This window comes from Typopeltis vanoorti, chromosome 13 (assembly GCF_054136105.1).
Source record: "Typopeltis vanoorti isolate ZY-2024b chromosome 13, IOZ_Tvanoo_1.0, whole genome shotgun sequence".
NCBI classification, from domain to species: domain Eukaryota; kingdom Metazoa; phylum Arthropoda; class Arachnida; order Uropygi; family Thelyphonidae; genus Typopeltis; species Typopeltis vanoorti.
Window position 1 is genome coordinate 39,506,952 of NC_143561.1, and position 19,225 is coordinate 39,526,176.

Below are 19,225 nucleotides of genomic sequence, written 5' to 3' on the forward strand. Positions count from 1 at the left end.
AACGAGATTAAAGCATGCATGCCACAATTTGGTTTGATCAAGAGTATTCTGTAAGCCATGGCCGACTCCAAATGAGACTTTCCACCTAGTTTTTGATTGCAGTCAGCAGATATATTGATTGGAAAGTACCATAGAGTTCCTATTTTACACTTTTGAAAGAAATACTGTAGATTAAGTGTAAAATAAGGGAAATTTCTTTTTGTCATTTTGACTTATGCAGCTGAGACATGGAGACCAACAAAGAGAAACACGAACAGAATATAAGCAATGGAAATGAAGGTTTTGAGGACAATGTTGGAGAAAACTAAGAAACGATAGAATAAGAAATGTGGACATTAGGAATAATTGAGGACTCAAAAGTGTTGAAGAAATTCTTGCGAACTCTCACTTGAAGTGGTTTGGACATCTAATGAGAACGAGCGTAGAAAGAATATCAAGAAGAATATATGAAATGAAATTTGGGGGATGAGTCCAAGAAGAAGAAGACCCACGGAGGAGGTGGAGAGACCAGATAAGAGAAGATCTAGAAAAGAGAAATTTAAACTGAAGGAAGAATAAAAAGAAATAGAGAGAGATTTGATCTGCCTGGGCTGACAGTTTCTGTCGGAACAGTTGTTGCTAAAGATGAAGAAATCCAAACCAGAATAAATAAAATAAACTAAGCTAATTCCAAGTCGAGACAAACTATTTAGATTTAATAATACATAATAACAAAATGATGTTATGATGATTAATAAGTAATGCTCAAGGACAAAGTTTTATAGGAAAATAAAAGTCATTGAAGTTAATTTGAATTATCTCCTCGAAGTATACTTCGAGAAGATAATTGAAATTAACTTGAATGATCAAGGAAGAATGACATCGCCCATTATTATGGTACAACAGTCAAGTGTGTAAGGCGGTTTACACAAACAGCGTTGAAAAGACTTGAAGAATGGCTCTGTGGAAAAAGAAAGAAAGTGACACATTCGTGTCATAAAGAGAAAAAAAAACGATCAATATAACTTGTGTTTGCAATGTTTTCGATCGATGCAAACCAATTCTGCGAAAGCCACGCTTGCTATAGAACTTGATGTACAACGGAAGGAAAATACACTTGCATTTCAGATCGGTTTCTTCAAGACTAATAAAACCACCACCTTTTTCCGGTAGATAGCATCAAAAGATAATGTCGAATATCCTACTTCATTGTAGCATTAATAATAATACTCACAGACCTTGGAGTACAACCTGCTCAGATCAGCTATCGGAACCATATTTTCTTAACATAAGGTGATTAATGTTATGCCTAAATATAATATTTTTGTGTGTAAATTGCATGTGTGTTCTCCTGGATAATAAAAAAATAAAGAGTTTCTGTAAAGGAAAGAACTACCATCTCCATAAAGAGTCCCGACAAAAGTTCTTTGCAACATTCATAACTACACAGTTTACGGTATACACAAATTTAATACTATACGATTTAAAAGGATCTTACTTTCTGGTGGTCTTGTGCCTCAGAAGCCATTGAACAGATCTTCTAAAAAACCGGAGTAGAGTTTTAAGAAAACTATCGTGTGAGATACTGGACGGAGAACTATATTCTTGGAAAAGCATTGGTTAAAGTCTGCTATCAGGCATAACAAGCACTGACATATGAATCACCAAAAGATTTCTTTTACGATACCAAATTGGGTTGGTATCTTTTCAAAGATATGGGAAGGATACTGAATTTTACTTTTACCACAATGTTTACTTTTGCTTTGTTAGAATATTTTGCAATAAGATATGTCCACTTTAATAACGTTGTATGAATTGGATTTGTCTCTTACTGAAGTCAACGCTATGAAATTTATTGGCCAGATATTTCAATAAGCTAGATTGGCGAAGTTCACAGAAAGATACTTTTAAAGTATCTTCGATGATTCGAATTTGGTAGGTTGGATGCACTCGCTATGGCCGACAATATTCTCATTTCAGACTTCACTTTGATCTTCTTAATTCTGCTTCAAATTCCAAGGTGAAATTAGACCTAAAATATCAAAAAACTTATATATATATATATTGTTTAAATCATATTGTAACACTAATGATATCCTACTAATTAAGAAAATAATTATAATTATACTCCAATCTATTGTTATTCTTATAGTTATTTGGAGACCCAATTTTGATTCTTCTGGTGACACTGGGATTGATTCTTCTTTTGTGAGGACGACGAAATGGATTTTATTCTCATTTAGTCAATCATTGTTATAGCTGACAGAGAAAAAGCTCTCTCTCTCTCTCTCTCTCATTTTAAAGCTACAGTTTTTAAATAAATAAATAAATATGTGTGTGTGTGTGTGTGTGTGTGTGTGTGTGTGTGTGTGTGTGTGTGTGTGTGTGTGTGTGTGTGTGTGTGTGTGTGTGTGTGTGTGTGTGTGTGTGTGTGTGTGTGTGTGTGTGTGTGTGTGTGTGTGTTTTAAATATGAAAAAAGATCACCGATCACCTTATATATATATAATATCGCAAGATATTTAACGAGCACTACACCGTATAAGTGGCTAACCAAATAAATTTGTTAATACCTGTTTTTGCTATAATCCATGGGGTATAAGGGAGAATGTAGATAATATGTATTGGCAAATTAGCACGATGAGTGAAGGTCAAGTAATTATTATGGGAGATTTTAACTTTGGGGACATAGATTGGGAGAAGGAATGGTCACAAGGAACAAAAGAAATGGAGTTTATACAGACAGATCTAGAGTGTTAGATGTGGTCATAACATCGGAGAACATATCAATAAGTAATTTAGTTACACTGTCTCCACTTGGGGAAAGCGATCATGTGGTCTTCACCTGGGAGATTGTAAGATGTGCTGAATATTCTGTTAAGAAGGGGGTATATGTGGAATTACAAGGCTGGTGATTATGACAAGCTGAGAAGCCAGCTTTCAGCAGTGCTATGGTATGAGAATTTGAAGGGGAAAGATGTTGATGGTGCGTGGGAGATTGTCAAGGAGTATTTAAAGAAAGCTGTATCAGACTGTATTCCCAGGGTCAGAAAGAGAAATCAAGTAGGAGTAAGATGGATGAATAATATTATTATGCAAGAGTTGCAGATAAAGAAAAGATTGTGGAGGAAGTATCAAGAAAAAGGTGATGAGTATTCCCATGAGCAGTACAAGGTACAGGCAAAGAAAGTAACCTGTATTGTAAGGAAAGCCAAAGCTAATTATGAGAGGAAGTTAGTTGATGAATCCAAAAGAAACCCACCCTAAGGAGTTCTTTCGCTATATGGCAAGTAAAAGGAAGAATAACCATGGAAAGATTACTTTAAAAAGTATTGATGGCAGGGAAATTACAGAAGCAAAACAAATAGTTGAGTTGCTTAGTGATCATTTTGCAAAAGTGTACCATCTTGGTTGTGATAGTGCAGTGTCGAATGTGTCATTGACTGATGAGAGTCTAGAGATAGACGAAATAGAGGTGCTTAATATATTACGAACCTTAATAGTTTAGATGGCATATCGGCCCATGTTACGAGAATGTGCAAGAGAATTAGCACCTCCTCTAACCAGGCTGTTTAATTTAAGCCTCAGTTCTGGTAAAGTACCAATAGAGTGGAAAGAGGGGGGGGGGGAATAGTTCCATTGCACAAGGGAGGCTCCAAGACTAACATTGCAAATTATAGACCAATCGATATATTTGGAGTGGTGGTTAAGGTTTTGGAGAAATTGGTAAAAATTAGAATTCAGGACTGGGTGGACAGCAATATGATATAAATTCATGCATTTATTAATAAATAAATATTACTTCTTTCTCAATTAATGAGCTTGCGCAGCAAGCATGGAGAATTCGCCACTGCTAACGAGCTAAGGGGCAACATGGTTTAGTGAAAGGTATGTCTTGCCTCAGTAACTTGCTTACTTTCGATAATAAAGTAACAGTAGAGTTGGATAAAGGAAATCCTTATTCAGTGATACTGCTGGACTTTGCAAAGGCATTCGACAAGATTCCATACGGAACTCTGTTGCATAAATTAGAGCAAATGGGTATGGATCCGAAGCTGGTGATTTGTATTAGAGGGTGGCTGGTGGATAGATACCAAAGAGTGGTTTATGGAGGAGCTGAGTCCAGGAGAAGGTAAGTGACTAGTGATGCACCTCAAGGCTCAGTGCTTGGTCCTCTGTTGTTTAATTTGTACATCAATGATATTGGGAATACTTTGGAAGGAAATATCCACTTGTTTGCTGATGATGCCAAATTGGGAAGAGCGATAATCAATTCAGATGATGTAGCCATCTTGCAGGATGACTTAAATAGGCTGACGGTATGGACGAAGGTAAATGGCTGTCAGTTTAACGTGGCTAAGTGTAAGGTGATACCCCTTCGGGAGGATGAGATCACGTGCTGTTTATTATATTAACGGAACTGAACTGCAAGAAGTTGATGAGGCAAGGGACTTGGGAGTTATTGTGGACAGAGCACTTAAGCTTAAAGGGCATATTGCAAAGATTGCCAAAACATCACATCAACTTACATGGTTGTTGAAAAACACACTAACAAGCAGGGATAAGGAAGTGATTGTCCCACTTTATAAGGCATTAATAAGACCGCATTTGGACTATTGCGCACAGATCTGGTCACCTGGATTTCTTGGTGATGAAGAAATGGTGGAGAGGATTCAGAGGCGAGTTACAAAGATTGTTGCAGGTCTGTGGGATTTTTCCTGCGAGGATAGATTGAAGGTCTGTGGGCTCCAAAAACTAGCTGATAGACGTAGGAGAGGAGACATGATAGAAGCATATAAATTATTAAAGGGATTTGACAGGATTGATACCGATGACATTTTTAAAACCATTGCAGAAAGGGAGAGGACGAGGGGGCCATTCCTGGAGATTATGTAAGAGTGTAGTTAGCAAGGGTGTTGGACTAGATTTTTTACTTGGAGGGTTGTGAAGGGGTGGAATGCTTTGCCAGAGGTGGTCGTGAATGCTTCGTCTGTGAATGAATTTAAGGAGAAGTATGATAGGTATGGTGTAAATAATGGTTAGTGTGTCAATGTGGGGTCTCCCGCGATGAATCTTTTGACTCCGTGGAGACACCGTTAAAATAATAATAATAATAACAGAATATAAACAGAACTCTACGAGCGAGTACCACCTGTGCATGTACATAATAACATACTGTAGTTTATTAGCGAGGTAAAAGAAACAAGAAGAAAAAGCTGATTATTTTTTCATGCAGCTAAATTTAGACTAATTAAATAACATTTCAGAAAGAACCAGCATAATTGTGGAACAAATATTCATTAAGTATATAGCTGAATTCCTGCATACAACATCTCCATAATTGGTTTCTTCTACATGTGCTGAATCAGACCTTAACCAAACTGTCCCGTCAATTAATAAGTATGGTAGCTCCCTCTCTTGGTGACTTTTAGTACTGATCGGTGGTTATTATAATACAGTAGCGAACAAATTAATCCGACCAAGCCGAATTTTTGTCAAATTTTTGGTTTTAATTCACTATTCGGTTGAGTGCTGTATGATTTAACTGTTTCTACGATGTTTATTAATAGTAGTGTCCGTTTTTAATAGTGTAAACAAGTTGACATTCGTAGGGTTTCATTCGCTTTGTGTAGCTATAAAATGGATACATCTCAAGAAAGCATTCAAAACTGTGTATTCTTTCTCAGCACACATCCATGACTCAAAGACAAATTGCTAATGACTGTGATGTTAGTTTGGGCACTGCTAATGCGATTTTAAAGAGGTTTAGGGAGACAGGAACCTTTTTTTACTGCAGAAAAGGAAAATGTGGACGAAAAAGGGAAACTACACTTACCTGTTAGCAGTGGCGAATTCTCCATGCTTGCTGCGCAAGCTCATTAATTGAGAAAGAAGTACTATTTATTTGTTAATAAATGCATGCAATTATAAGCATTCCATTTAGGCTTTTATTTTTGTAGACAGAAGATGTCTTAAGCTTGCGCGGCAATAATTGAGCTTTGCGTTGTGTATCGAAGGCCGATGCTTGCTCGTCTAGTCAAGCTACCTTGGCTTGCTCGGTTGTAGGAGCTTCCAGGTCCTCGCCTCAGCACTGACTTCATGCGCATAACCATTTCCGCTCCCTCCACGTCATCTCGCCCTGTTGCTTAAACACGGGCCATACGCAGCCAAAGTAGCTCTAGCCAGTGAGCTTCAGCCAGCCTTTACAAGTGTTGCTTGGGAAAATTAAGTTACAACCAACTTTTTATGACGATGTTATTGACCAATTCATAAAGAAGAACCATAGGGTAGAATTTGAATTCAAGTAGCTAAATTGAAAAAAGGTAGAATATCATTTGTAAAATAAATGTTGTATTTGTATGATTAAATGTTCATAAATTTCTAAATATATAGTTTTAATTGGTTAGTACAGGTAACCCTCGTATAACGCGGTACTTATACAACGCGGTTTCAATATAACTTGGTCTACAAATTGTAGTAACCCGTGGGTAGAAGGAACGACAGGATCATGCGAATGAAATTGGGTCTTGGAGAAGAGCGGGTGGTCGTATTATGTGTATATGCCCCGCAAGTTGGTTGTACAGCAGAGGAAAAAGATGAGTTCTGGAACGTGTTAGATGAAGAAATGAGGGAATTGGAAGAAAATGAGATGGTGATTGTCGGAGGTGACTTGAACGGGCACATAGGAAGACAGAACAGAGACTGTGAAAGGGTGCATGGTGGCCACGGAGTGGGAATGATGAACCAGGAAGGAGAGAGGGTTGTGGACTTTGCAGTAGCGTTTGATCTGGCAATTGTGAACTCGTTTTTCTTCAAGAGGGAAGAACATTTGATAACATTTAGAAGTGGTAACAACAGCTCACAAATTGACTACATTTTGACTAGAAGAAAACATCTTAAGGTTGTGACAAATTGTAAGGTAATTCCAACAGATCAAGTAGCACAACAACTCCGACTGCTGTGCGCAGACTTTAAATTAAGATCGAAGATAAGAACTTCTGGTTGCCATGGGATGAAGACAATTAAGTGGTTTCGCTTAAAAGAAGAGAGTGTGAGGAATCGTTTTAGGGAGAGGGTGTTAGAGAGGATTTCGGATGGACTGGAAAGTGTACAAGATTGGTGGAAACATAATTCAAAAGTAATCCTCAGCTGTGCAATCGAGGTGCTTGGTGAGACATCTGGAAAGATTAGAGAGCAGAAGGAGGGTTGGTGGTGGAATAATGATGTACAAGTGGCAGTGACAGCTAAGAGGAAGGCAAAGCAGAAGTGGGATGAGTCAAGAGTGGAAGAGGACAGAGAGGTGTACAAAGAGAGAAAGCAAGAAGCCAAGAGAGTTGTGGCACAGGCGAAGGCCATGGCATATCAAGATCTGTATGATCAATTAGAAACAAAGGAAGGAGAGAGAAAAATTTACCAACTAGCGAAATGTAGAAATAAAGCAGCAAAGGACATCTTACATGTGAGGCAGATCAAAGATGCTGAAGGAAGAGCATTATGGAGGGATGTGGACATAAGAAACAGATGGAAAATATACTTTGAGGGACTTCTGAATGAGGAAAATGCAAGGACTCACAGAGGAAATGGGCAGCCTTCTGAGGGGATGGTGCAGAACATCAGTAGAATGGAAGTGACGGAGGCCATGAAGAGGATGAGGAATGGAAAAGCGGTGGGCCCCGACAGAATTCCAGTAGAGGCATGGAAGGCACTGGGGGAAGAGGGAATTGACCTTCTGTGGGACCTGTTCATGAAAGTTTGCCAACAGGAAAATATACCTGAGGAATGGAGGGAGAGTACTCTTGTTCCCATCTACAAGGGTAAAGGGGATGCACAAGACTGTAAAAATTACAGAGGAATAAAGTTGATGTCCCACACAATGAAGATCCTAGAAAGGATTCTTGATGGTAGATTGAGGGAGGAGGTGGAGATTGCAAAGGAACAATTTGGCTTCATGCCTGGTAGATCAACAACAGATGCTATCTTTGGGTTACGACAGATGATGGAAAAATATCGAGAGAAACAAAGGGAGCTACATCTGGTATTTATTGATCTGGAGAAAGCATACGATAGAGTGCCAAGGCAAGAAGTCTGGAGGTGTCTGAGGGAGAAGAAGGTGCCGGAGAAATATGTCAGGTTGGTGCAGGAAATGTACAGAAATGTGAAGACAAGTGTTCGGACCTGTTTGGGACAGACAGAAAGTTTTCAAGTAACAGTTGGTTTGCATCAAGGGTCAGCATTAAGTCCGTTTCTGTTTAATATTGTGATGGAGGTGGTAACAGAGGAGGTGAGAGAAGATGCACCTTGGACAATGCTGTATGCAGATGACATCTTGCTGTGTGTAGATTCAAGAGAAGAAGCGGAAACTAAACTGGAAAGATGGAGAAAAGTACTGGAAGAGAGAGGTATGAGACTGAGCAGAAGTAAGACAGAGTATATGTGTTGCGCAGTGGGCGGTGGCCAGGAGAGACCTGGAGCTGGAAGGAAATGTCATCAGGAAGGTGAGAGACTTTAGATACTTAGGTTCGACAGTGGAAGAAGATGGAGGAGGTGAGAAGGAAGTGGGATGCAGGATACAAGCAGGTTGGAGGAACTGGAGGGAGATGGCTGGAGTGTTATGTGATAAGAGGGTGCCGATCAATCTGAAAGGCAAAATTTATAGGACAGTAGTGAGGCCAGCTATGACATATGCTATAGAAACTGTGGCCCTGAGGAAAAATAACATTAGCAGTATGGAAGTAGCAGAGATGAGAATGCTTAGGTGGATGTGCGGTGTGACCAGAAAGGATCATCTGAGAAATTACTATGTCAGGGGAACAGTGAAAGTTACGAACTTAGGAGCGAAAATACAGGAGGCAAGGTTGAGATGGTTTGGTCATGTGATGAGGAGGGAGGACGAATATGTGGGAAGAAGGGTCATGCAGATGGATGTGCAAGGAAGGCGGAAGCGTGGGCGGCCAAAGAAGAGATGGAGGGAGCTGGTAGAAGAGGACTTGAAGATGAAGAACTTGGATGTGGTGACAGCCCAAGACAGGAATTTGTGGAGGAGACTCATAATAAACAGTGACCCCACTTAAGTGGAAGAAGCTGCAGAAGAAAAAGAAGAAGATAAAACGTTCATTGTTGAAAATTGTCCTCGTTTCTGCCAGGGAAGTGCATTAAAAATCCTAAGTGTGTTCATCTCAAGCTGAGCACTTTATTTTCTGGTGAGTGACATACAATATGTAATGCTTGCTTTTTTGTGTAAAAAATTATTTTTATAGTAATGGCCACAAACTGCAACGAAAGGGAAAAACCAACATTGAAAACAAAATTAATTTCTCTCGAAGAAATTTTGTTAATTAATTAATTAATATTCAAAATCTTGGATCGGTTGAAAAATGAAGAAAAACCAGGAGTTTTTGCAGGGACTTTGAATTTAAATGAATCAACAATTCGAACAATCAAACAAAATGGACATAAAATCCGAGAAAGTGTTTATTGCTGGGTCAACGGTAAGTGCAAAGCGTTGCTCATGTACGCGATATTCTAATGGGAAAAAATGGAGAAATCTCTAATGATTTCGATAGAAGATTGCACCTCAAAAGAAAATTCCTATGGATGGAAATCTTATTCAACAAAAGCTCTCAAAGTTTATGAAACCGGGTTATATTGGAAAAAAGTGCAAAAATGAAAGAGATCAGCTCCTGGATTCAAAGTTTCCAAAGATAGAATTACTCTACAGTTTTGTAGTAATGCATCAGGTGATTACATGACAAAAGCAGTGTTTATTAACCAATCCTCAAATCCTCGTGCTATGAAAAATTAAAATATGCACTATTTTATTTTGCCTAAAACATTTATGCATTATGTGCAACGAAGTTTAAGTACAATTTGTAATTGTTATACTTCTATACTATGTATTTGCTTCATAGTTTATATGTTTTCTTAACTTACATGAATTACCAGAATTAAATAAAAATATTTTTTGTTGGATATGTCATTGCTGTTTATATAATTAAAAAAAAAAAAAAAACGATTTCGGAACATAACCCTACTTTTTCTATGTGATCAGAGACTCGCATAACGCGATTTATATAACGCGGCATTTCTGCGGAACCTAACATCCGCGTTATACGAGGGTTACCCGTATATAGTTTTAAATGGTCAGTAATTCATTATTCCGCTAATCAGACTTCAATCACACCTCTCATTCCCTGAATGATAACAAGAGCAAGCGTGAATTTCAAGACCAGCATTCGCCCCTGCTCGTTAGGAAGCGCAAAATGAATCCAAGATCGTCTGCTGTAGACTTAAATAAAACACAATTTTATTATTTCGGCATCTCGAAACCACTTTTATAACGGATTGTATTAAGTTATCCTTTGTATCACAGTTTTCATTTTCCAAGTCTCTCTTTCACTATGGCCCACAAATTTTCTTTGGGTTAATGTCAAGTGTAAGATTAATGTTTCTGACATGACCGTCCGTCGAAGATCGTTGGAAGCAGGAAGGACTGTCCACAGATCAAAAAAGAAACAACTGTTGACGAAGGCTATGCAGATAAAGAGGCTCCAGTGGACAAAAGTTTACAAAGATTGGACTGTTGAGAAGTGGAAGAAGGAGAAAAGAGTGGTCTAGCAGATTCAGAAAGACAAGGAACTCATCTTCCAACTGGATCTCACTCCATTCCATATTTCCAAAAAAAAAGTGAAAGAGTTCCTCAAAATCACAACATTCGGTTGCTTCAGTGGCCAGGATACTCTCCTGACATTAACCCAATAGACAATTTGTGAACCATAGTGAAAAAAGAGGCCTGGAAAATTAAATTATGATACAAAGATAAATTAATACAATCCATTATGAAAGTATGGTTTAGAGACGCAGAAATAAGAAAAATGTGATCTACGTTTGTAGTGTCCATGCTTAAGAGAATTAATGAACTTATTAGGAACAGAGGAGCACATAATAAAAATAATTAGGTAAAGTCGGAGTTTAATTTTTGTACTTATTGCCTTGCGAAATTAAAATTTTTCTTTAAAATATGAGTGTTTGGATTAATTTGTTCGCTACTGTATGTTATAATATAGGTTTTACTCGCTCGTAAAAAAAAAAAAAAAATAAATAAATAGTTACCGTTGTAGTATTAAAATTAAAATTTTAAACTTAAGAGAAAGAGTACTAGTTTATGCATAAGATTAAAATATATTTCTATGCAGTTATTTCGATTTGTTTATGTGTTTTGCGTAAATATGTTTTAATAGGTTTTGAAATAATTAAAAGTATTCATTATTTATTATTACTTATTAAGATAACGAATTTGTTTGTCATAAAATAAATACTAATAAATTTTATTACTATTTATTAATAAAATTACTAACTTATTAATAATAATAATAATTCTGATTTTTTTATATTCAAAATAAACACGTGTAACATCAAAGCCGTACATTTACAATGATTAAAACTGGTAATAGATATCTTCAAAAATATCGACTAACAAGTTCATATTTTTGAAGAAATATATCTTATTTAAAAAAGCAGTTACTATTAATGAACAAATATTTTATTTATATGTTTGTTTCTAAATAAATTAAAGATACTGTATTTATTTAGATCAGATCTATTTTATTATCAATTTCACATAATAGATGGCGCCACCTTTACTTAGAGCATCACTTGGTATGTATCGAATATTATAATTATTATTATGTGACACCACCAGGGAGTCCAAAGACTCATCGAGGGAAGAGTGTGCCAACAGCATCGAACGATTGATCCCTTCCAACTACTAACCGTGCTCAAACTTGCTTAACGTTTTACGAGCCATTAGTAGCAGACGCTCTACCAATCGACCACTAAGATTTGTGACATTGGTCATTATATCGCTCATGAACACATTGTTTTATGTGCGTAAAAAAATTTTATTCCCCATACCCCTTATTGATGCAGACTCGTCCCCCCCCCCTCCAAGGAAGGCTGCATCTCAGCTTGAAAAATGCTGATAGACTGTGACTTGATGACGTCACTACGGTTTTACCACAAACAACAAACCTGCAGTGCTTTATTTAAAGTTGTAGAACACTCTTAGCATCACTGTTTCATGATTAGACCATTTGTGTGTGTGTGCGCATGTGCGTGTGCGTGCGTGCGTGTGTGTGTGTGTGTGTGTGTGTGTGTGTGTGTGTGTGTGTGTGTGTGTGTGTGTGTGTGTGTGTGTGTGTGTGTGTGTGTGTGTGTGTGTGTGTGTGTGTGTGTGTGTGTGTGTGTGTGTGTGTGTGTTCCTCCAGTCGGAAACTAGAGTCGAACTTAATTTTTAATCCTTTCTTTATTTGTTAACCCGAAGCCACATGTTATTTAATGCACGAAACTATCGATATGCAGTCCATTATATATAATAACAAACGACTGTAAAACTCTGCATTGCTGCTGTCATTTTGAAAATAAATGTTATGACATAGTTGTCATATTATGGCATACTTGAGAACAGAAGATGCTGACCCACTTCACCATGGCAACGGCTTTCAGGGATAAGTTTCGGTAAGTGTCCAACGTGGACTGTTTAATAACAAAATTTAATTAGTAATGTATCCATGTCATTTGTAAGCTAAATTTAAAATAGGTAAAGAGGATTAACATTATTATACAAATAGCTTAGGCGTTTTCTTTAAAAAAAAAAAAAAAGTAACACGTGCCTGCATGCACATGCATCAGATTTTTATTTTCTTAACATTTTAAAACTCTAAAATTTCTGTTTCTTTTTTTATCTGAAAGAAATAACGTTAGGAGTGTTTCTTATTCTGACATACCTGCGTAACAGTTACCTACATAACGAACTCCATCGATGTCATTTTGTAGCTGCGCATCTCTTCGTGCGCATACTGTTGAATTGCACTTTAGATGGAAATAATTATTTTATTATTATTATTCCTGATACCTCCAAGGAGTCCGAAGACTCATCGCGGGAGGACATCTTCAACTGTCTCTACACCTTACCTCTACTACGAATCAACGCCATCTACCGCCCACCTCCAACACCACCACAACTAGTAATTTTTGTCTGTAAATTGCGTGTGTTCTGAAGGGCCGATTTGTATGTATGCGGGATGAAAAACCCGAGTTTCCGGGAGAAAAAACCCTGCTATTTGTATATAAATACTTCACGGTAATTATGTCGTAAAAGCACTCTCAAAATCTGATCAATAATATTTATTTTATCTAAATTTCATATTCAATTAAATAAAAATCAAACTGTAAGTGCATCATTATGTGAAATACTGCTTATATCCCAGTTTAACAACTCTCAATAAATGGGCCAGCGGCCATACTAGGCTGAATACACCGGTTCTCGTCCGATCACCGAAGTTAAGCAGCGTTGGGCCCGGTCAGTACTTGGGAGGGTGACCACCTGGGAACATCGGGTGCTGCTGGCCTTCATTTTTTTTTTATATAAAGTAACACGCAATTAAAATACGAAAAACTGAAAAAACTTTTTATTTTTAATAATGCTAAATCATGTTGTACACATACCGACTAATGAATTGAAAACATCTCTGCAGATTGTATTAATTATAAATAAATACATTGTATTCTTCAATAAATCTTATGTCCTCACAGTATGATTTCAGAAAAGTGGATTAATTGCAAAATCATTATAACGAGCCTCGTGAAGGCGTCCGAGTGAAAATCGAGTGCCACGACGTCCTCGCGTCTGCCTTTGAAATCTACAAGTTCTACATACACGTAAAATATTTCCAGGGTTCTTTCTCGGTGTGTGTGTGTGTGTGTGTGTGTGTGTGTGTGTGTGTGTGTGTGTGTGTGTGTGTGTGTGTGTGTGTGTGTGTGTGTGTGTGTGTGTGTGTGTGTGTGTGTGTGTGTGTGTGTGTGTGTGTGTGTGTGTGTGTGTGTGTGTGTGTGTGTGTGTGTGTGTGTGTGTGTGTGTGTGTGTGTTTCTGCAGTCGGCAACTAGAGTCGAACTTACAATGTCTTTCTTTGGACGGCCTAACTCTATGGATGATGCAAACTCCATTTCCACATGGAGTCAACAGAGTTAGGGGAAAAAAAAGAGCTGCAGATTTAGCCTTGAAATATAGCAACGATTCAACTAGAGCTGAGCTGTTTGAAGGAATTTAAATTTTCAAAAAGGAATCATTGCCGAATGTTAAATCAGTTACTACCATAAATTTATTTCGAGTAATTCTAAGCATACTGTTATGGATGCAGCTTTTTCGAAACATTTAACAGATTCAAATCGATAAAAAAAAAAACTTAAATTAACAATGAATTGAGTATGATTACCAGATAAAACAATATTATGCACAGAACATGAAACTTAAAAATAAACATGTGATGTTGATTAATTTTAAATCTAGCGCATCTATATTTAATGATGTATGTTAACCAATGACTAACATGTAAATAAAGATACCTTTCTGGTAGTTTAAAGCTAGTTTGGTTTCCGCAATTATAAACAGAATTAGTGCGAGTGCATAACCTTTAAACTTTGCTTCAGGCGTAGAATAACGCCAGTTAGATCGTCCGTGAGATAGAGCAAATTCATGGAGAAGAGACTGTCAATGAATTTCGTCTTATGGGCAGCATCAATAATTTTTAGAGAAGTTTTTGGTGAATCGTCATGAACGTGAGAACAGTATTCTACAGTAAAGCAGATTTGGAGATTTGTATGAGGGTAGGAGTTGCAGCTAAGAGTCTCGAGTGGAAAAGAACACTAAATGTTTGTCTAGGATCTGAGTCTTAACAAGAGTAAGGAGAGATGAAGTGACATCTTTCTTGAGATGAAGAGAGGACTGCGTTTTGGTAGCATTGACCAGATTGTTTGTCTATTGCAGAATAGCATCGATCATGTTCTTTTAGACATCGGCTGTGAAGATCTTGAAACTTGGAATGTTTCTGCAATGACTGCAAGGATATCAAACGAAGAAGAACATGGTATTGTACTTCGTTACCAAAAACCCTTTGAATCCCCCCCCCCCCCACCCCCCCCCCCCCCCACCCCCCCCCCCCCCCACCCCCCCCCCCCCCCACCCCCCCCCCCCCCCACCCCCCCCCCCCCCCACCCCCCCCCCCCCCCACCCCCCCCCCCCCCCACCCCCCCCCCCCCCCACCCCCCCCCCCCCCCACCCCCCCCCCCCCCCACCCCCCCCCCCCCCCACCCCCCCCCCCCCCCACCCCCCCCCCCCCCCACCCCCCCCCCCCCCCACCCCCCCCCCCCCCCACCCCCCCCCCCCCCCACCCCCCCCCCCCCCCACCCCCCCCCCCCCCCACCCCCCCCCCCCCCCACCCCCCCCCCCCCCCACCCCCCCCCCCCCCCACCCCCCCCCCCCCCCACCCCCCCCCCCCCCCACCCCCCCCCCCCCCCACCCCCCCCCCCCCCCACCCCCCCCCCCCCCCACCCCCCCCCCCCCCCACCCCCCCCCCCCCCCACCCCCCCCCCCCCCCACCCCCCCCCCCCCCCACCCCCAAAGTTGTCCAACTGTGTCAGGCAGACTGCAAACGAGGGTATACAAAAGAACAAATAGGTAGATTATTATGTCTGTACACGAATGCTAGGAGTATCAGAAACAAAGGGGTTGATTACGTTGCTTTACTCAATATGTTGGGACCTCAGATTGTTGAGACCTGGCTATCAGAATTAGACGTACTGACTGGTATTACGTATAAAGGGTACTCTATCCCTTTGTACCCAGAGGGATAGAGTAATCATCCAATATCTAATGATATTGGATGATTTGAATCCATTTAGAGTTGAGACCACGATTGCAATACTAATGCTAACAATATTTCATGTGGCAGTGAGTTTGAAGCCATCTGGTATGGGGTGGATTCTAACAAGATCAATTACATATTAAGGTTTTGTTACAGACCTGGTGGATGGGTTGCTAGTGATGAAGAAATGCATCAATAAATAGAAAAGAAATGCATCACTAAATAGATGAGCGCGAAAGGATAATCATAATGGGAGCATTTAATTATCCAAATACTGATTGGGTAGCCGCAGAATCTCACGAGAAGAATGAAAATGCATTTATTGAGCTGTTGCGAGGCAACTTCCTCAAGCAGCATGTGAAGGAACTTGAGGGCAAAGAGTGTTAGATTCTATTATAGTGTCAGAAGGCGTTTCAGTTAAAGACGTAACTATTCTGCCTCCAGTTGGTGATCATACGGTACTCGCTTGGGAAGTGACCAAGTTTATGAATGTTCCATTCAGAAAAGGTTACATGCTGAACTACAAAGCAGGAAATTATGAGCAACTGAGGAGTTTACTGAGTTTAGTGGAATGGGATCAGTTGCTGGATTGGAAGAATATCGACAGTGCATGAGAAGCATTTAAACAATACTTAAATGATGCGATATCAGAATGTGTCCCGAGAGCTCGAAGAACGAATAGAGTAGCGGTCAAATGGATGTGTTAATCTTATTAAGCAAGAGATTCATAAGAAAAGGATGATGGAAGGAATACCATTTGCATAAGGATGACGTCCCGTATGAAATTTATAAACAGCAAGCTAGAATAGTCACGACTGTTGTGCGAAAAGCAAAGTCTGAGTATGAAAAGAAACTGGCTCTGCATGCTAAAGACAACCCACAAGAATTCTATTGATATGCTGCAAGTGAAAGAAAGAATGAATATGAAGAATAACTTCTAAATGCAGATGCGTGTGGGTTACAGATGCAGAAGAGATTGTTCAACTAATTAGTGCCCATTTTGCTAAAAGCTATCAACCTAGTGTACACAACATTGAGCTCACTGCTTCCTCTTCACTGGGTGAAGAAACTCAGGTGTATGAGGACGAGGTATTAGAGCTGTTGCACAAACTGAATAAGAATCCAGCAATATGGACTGACGGGATATCAGCACGTGTGCTAAAACTGGCTATTGACCAGGCTGTTTAATATGAATCTCAGAACAGGGATAATTCCGTGGATAATTTGCACTCTTGTGCAAAGACCGATGTTTCGGTCTTTGCACAAGAGTGGTGCAAAGACCGATGTATCAAACTATCGACCGATTATTATCTCAGGAGTATCACGAGCCCTAACTAGTTTTGGAAAAATTGGTTAGGGCTCACATTCAGAAATGGGTTGACAGTGAATATCTACTTTGCAATGAGCAACATGGGTTTACTAAGGGAAGATCATGTTTTAGCAACTTTCTCACATTCTATAACAATGTTACCATTGAACTAGACAAGCGGAATGGATACCTCATGATGCTTTTGGATTTTGCTAAGGCTTTTGACAGAATACAGCATTGTAGACCGTTGCAAAATGGGAGAATATGGGTTTGGATTATAGAATATTAGTGTGGATAAGAGGATGGCTGACTGACAGACATCAAAAAGTGGTATACGGAGGATGTGAGTCTAAAAGATTTAAGGTAATAAGTGATGTACTACAAGGAACAGTGCTTCGTCCACTGTTATCCAATCTGTACATTAATGATATTGGGAAGGATTTGACAAGCGACATACAGCTATTTGCTGATGATGCAAAGATAGGCAGGGTAATCAAGAATGCTGCTGATATGTAGCACTTGCAGAATGATTTGAATAGGATGGAATTGTGGGCATGGGAAAATGGATGTCAGTTCAATGTTAGTAAATGCAAAGTTATGCACTTTGGCGTGATTAGATATCCAATGGATTATATTGGTGGAATTAGGCTAGAAGAAATTGATGAGGCTAGGGATCTTGGAGTGTAAGTAGATAGGAAGATGAAATACAACTGAAAAGATAATTGCAATGCCGAAACAAATGTCCACATGTAAAGATAAGGATGTCATTTTGCCTCTTTACAAGGCCTCGATAAGACCTCACTTGGATTAATTTTGTTAGGCCTGGTCTCCTGGTTTCCGTTGTGATTCTGATACATTGGAGAGAGTACTAAAAATGATATCAGGATTGTGGAATACTGATTATGAAGACAGATGGAGAATTTGTAGACTGCAGACTCTAGCAAACAGGAGAAAGAGGGGTGATATGAATGAGAGTTACAAACTTCTGAAAGGGTCATACAGGATTTCAGTTGATGGAATTTTTTCAATTTATGGAGTGTGGGGAAAGGACAAGAGGGCATCTTTGGAATTTGAGAATGAATGCCGCTAAGAAAAGCGGCGAGGGCTAGATTTTTCTCTCATAGGGTGCACAACAACCAATGGAATAAATTGCCATTGGTTGTTGTGAGTGCAAGTAGTGTGAATGAATTCAAGAATAAGTATGATAGCTGGTACGTGTAGTATATAGCCTCCCTCAATGAGTTCCTGACTCCTTGGCAGTACCGGATTAAGGGGCTAGCTGACCGGGCATTCGCCCGGGGCACCAAAACTAAGACTGGTACAAGGGCCTTAGGCCCTGCACTTCTTCCAAAAATAATTACTTGCCAATGGAAACATTGTTATACTTACTCTCAAGTATCATACTATCAAGAAAAAATATATCTAAGTTATAATTGATTAAATAAAAATTACAGTGTAAAATCAATACTTTTTGTTTGTAATGATTTTTATTTATTTTTTTATGTAGTATATCTGAGTGAATAAAAATTATAAGTAGAAATAATAATGATGTTATGAAATTATTAGTAATTGGAAAAATACTTTTACTTACAATTAGAAACTTCTTAAGTATATGAAAAAAAAATCTTTGGGGCATCACACACAGAGACTTTCCCGGGTGCGAAATTATCTTGGTCCGTCACTGCTCCCTGGAGGTCCCTCTTAATAATAATAATCATTTCATTTCATCTTCCTTTAATCTCTTTTACCTTGTGGTGTCGAGGGTTAGTTAATCATCGGACCTCAAGCCATTCACAGGGTAAGGTGGTCAGCCCTATGCCCCTTTAGTGTTCAGTTCTCAAGGCTGGTTTGCCTGCTTGCAGGATGAAAAACCAAGATAAACTTTGGGAAAAACCCTGCTGTCCACGCCCAAGACCGGCTAACTTGGCTATGGCTGAAGAAGATCCTCAAGCTCCTCACGTCGTCGACGGGAATCGAACCTAGGACACTCCTTCCCCAGGCCCTGTACGTAGTATCGTAGTATGTTTGTAAGGTTTCTGTATTCAAAAGGTAATTTGTTTATCATGTCTGGGATGTAGAAGTTTCGCATGGCCTTTCTGCATGATTATTGTATTTATATGTGATAGAATTAGTTGTCTGCGAGTTGGTTGCAAAGCGCTAAGCCACTAGGCTAACCGCACGGACAATATATAATAATAATAATAATAATAATTTTTTATTACATATGATACATACATCAC

The 19,225-nt window shown here is 39.2% G+C and overlaps 1 protein-coding gene and 1 non-coding gene across 2 annotated transcripts in view; both read left to right on the forward strand.

Moving 5' to 3' along the window:
• LOC150100070 (NAD kinase-like) overlaps positions 1–19,225 on the forward strand; it is a 145,149-nt gene that overhangs the window by 20,238 nt on the left and 105,686 nt on the right. The window lies entirely within an intron of this gene.
• On the forward strand, positions 13,265–13,383 carry LOC150100071 (5S ribosomal RNA). Its single transcript, XR_016549326.1, has one exon. It is a non-coding gene; the product is annotated as a 5S ribosomal RNA (ribosomal RNA).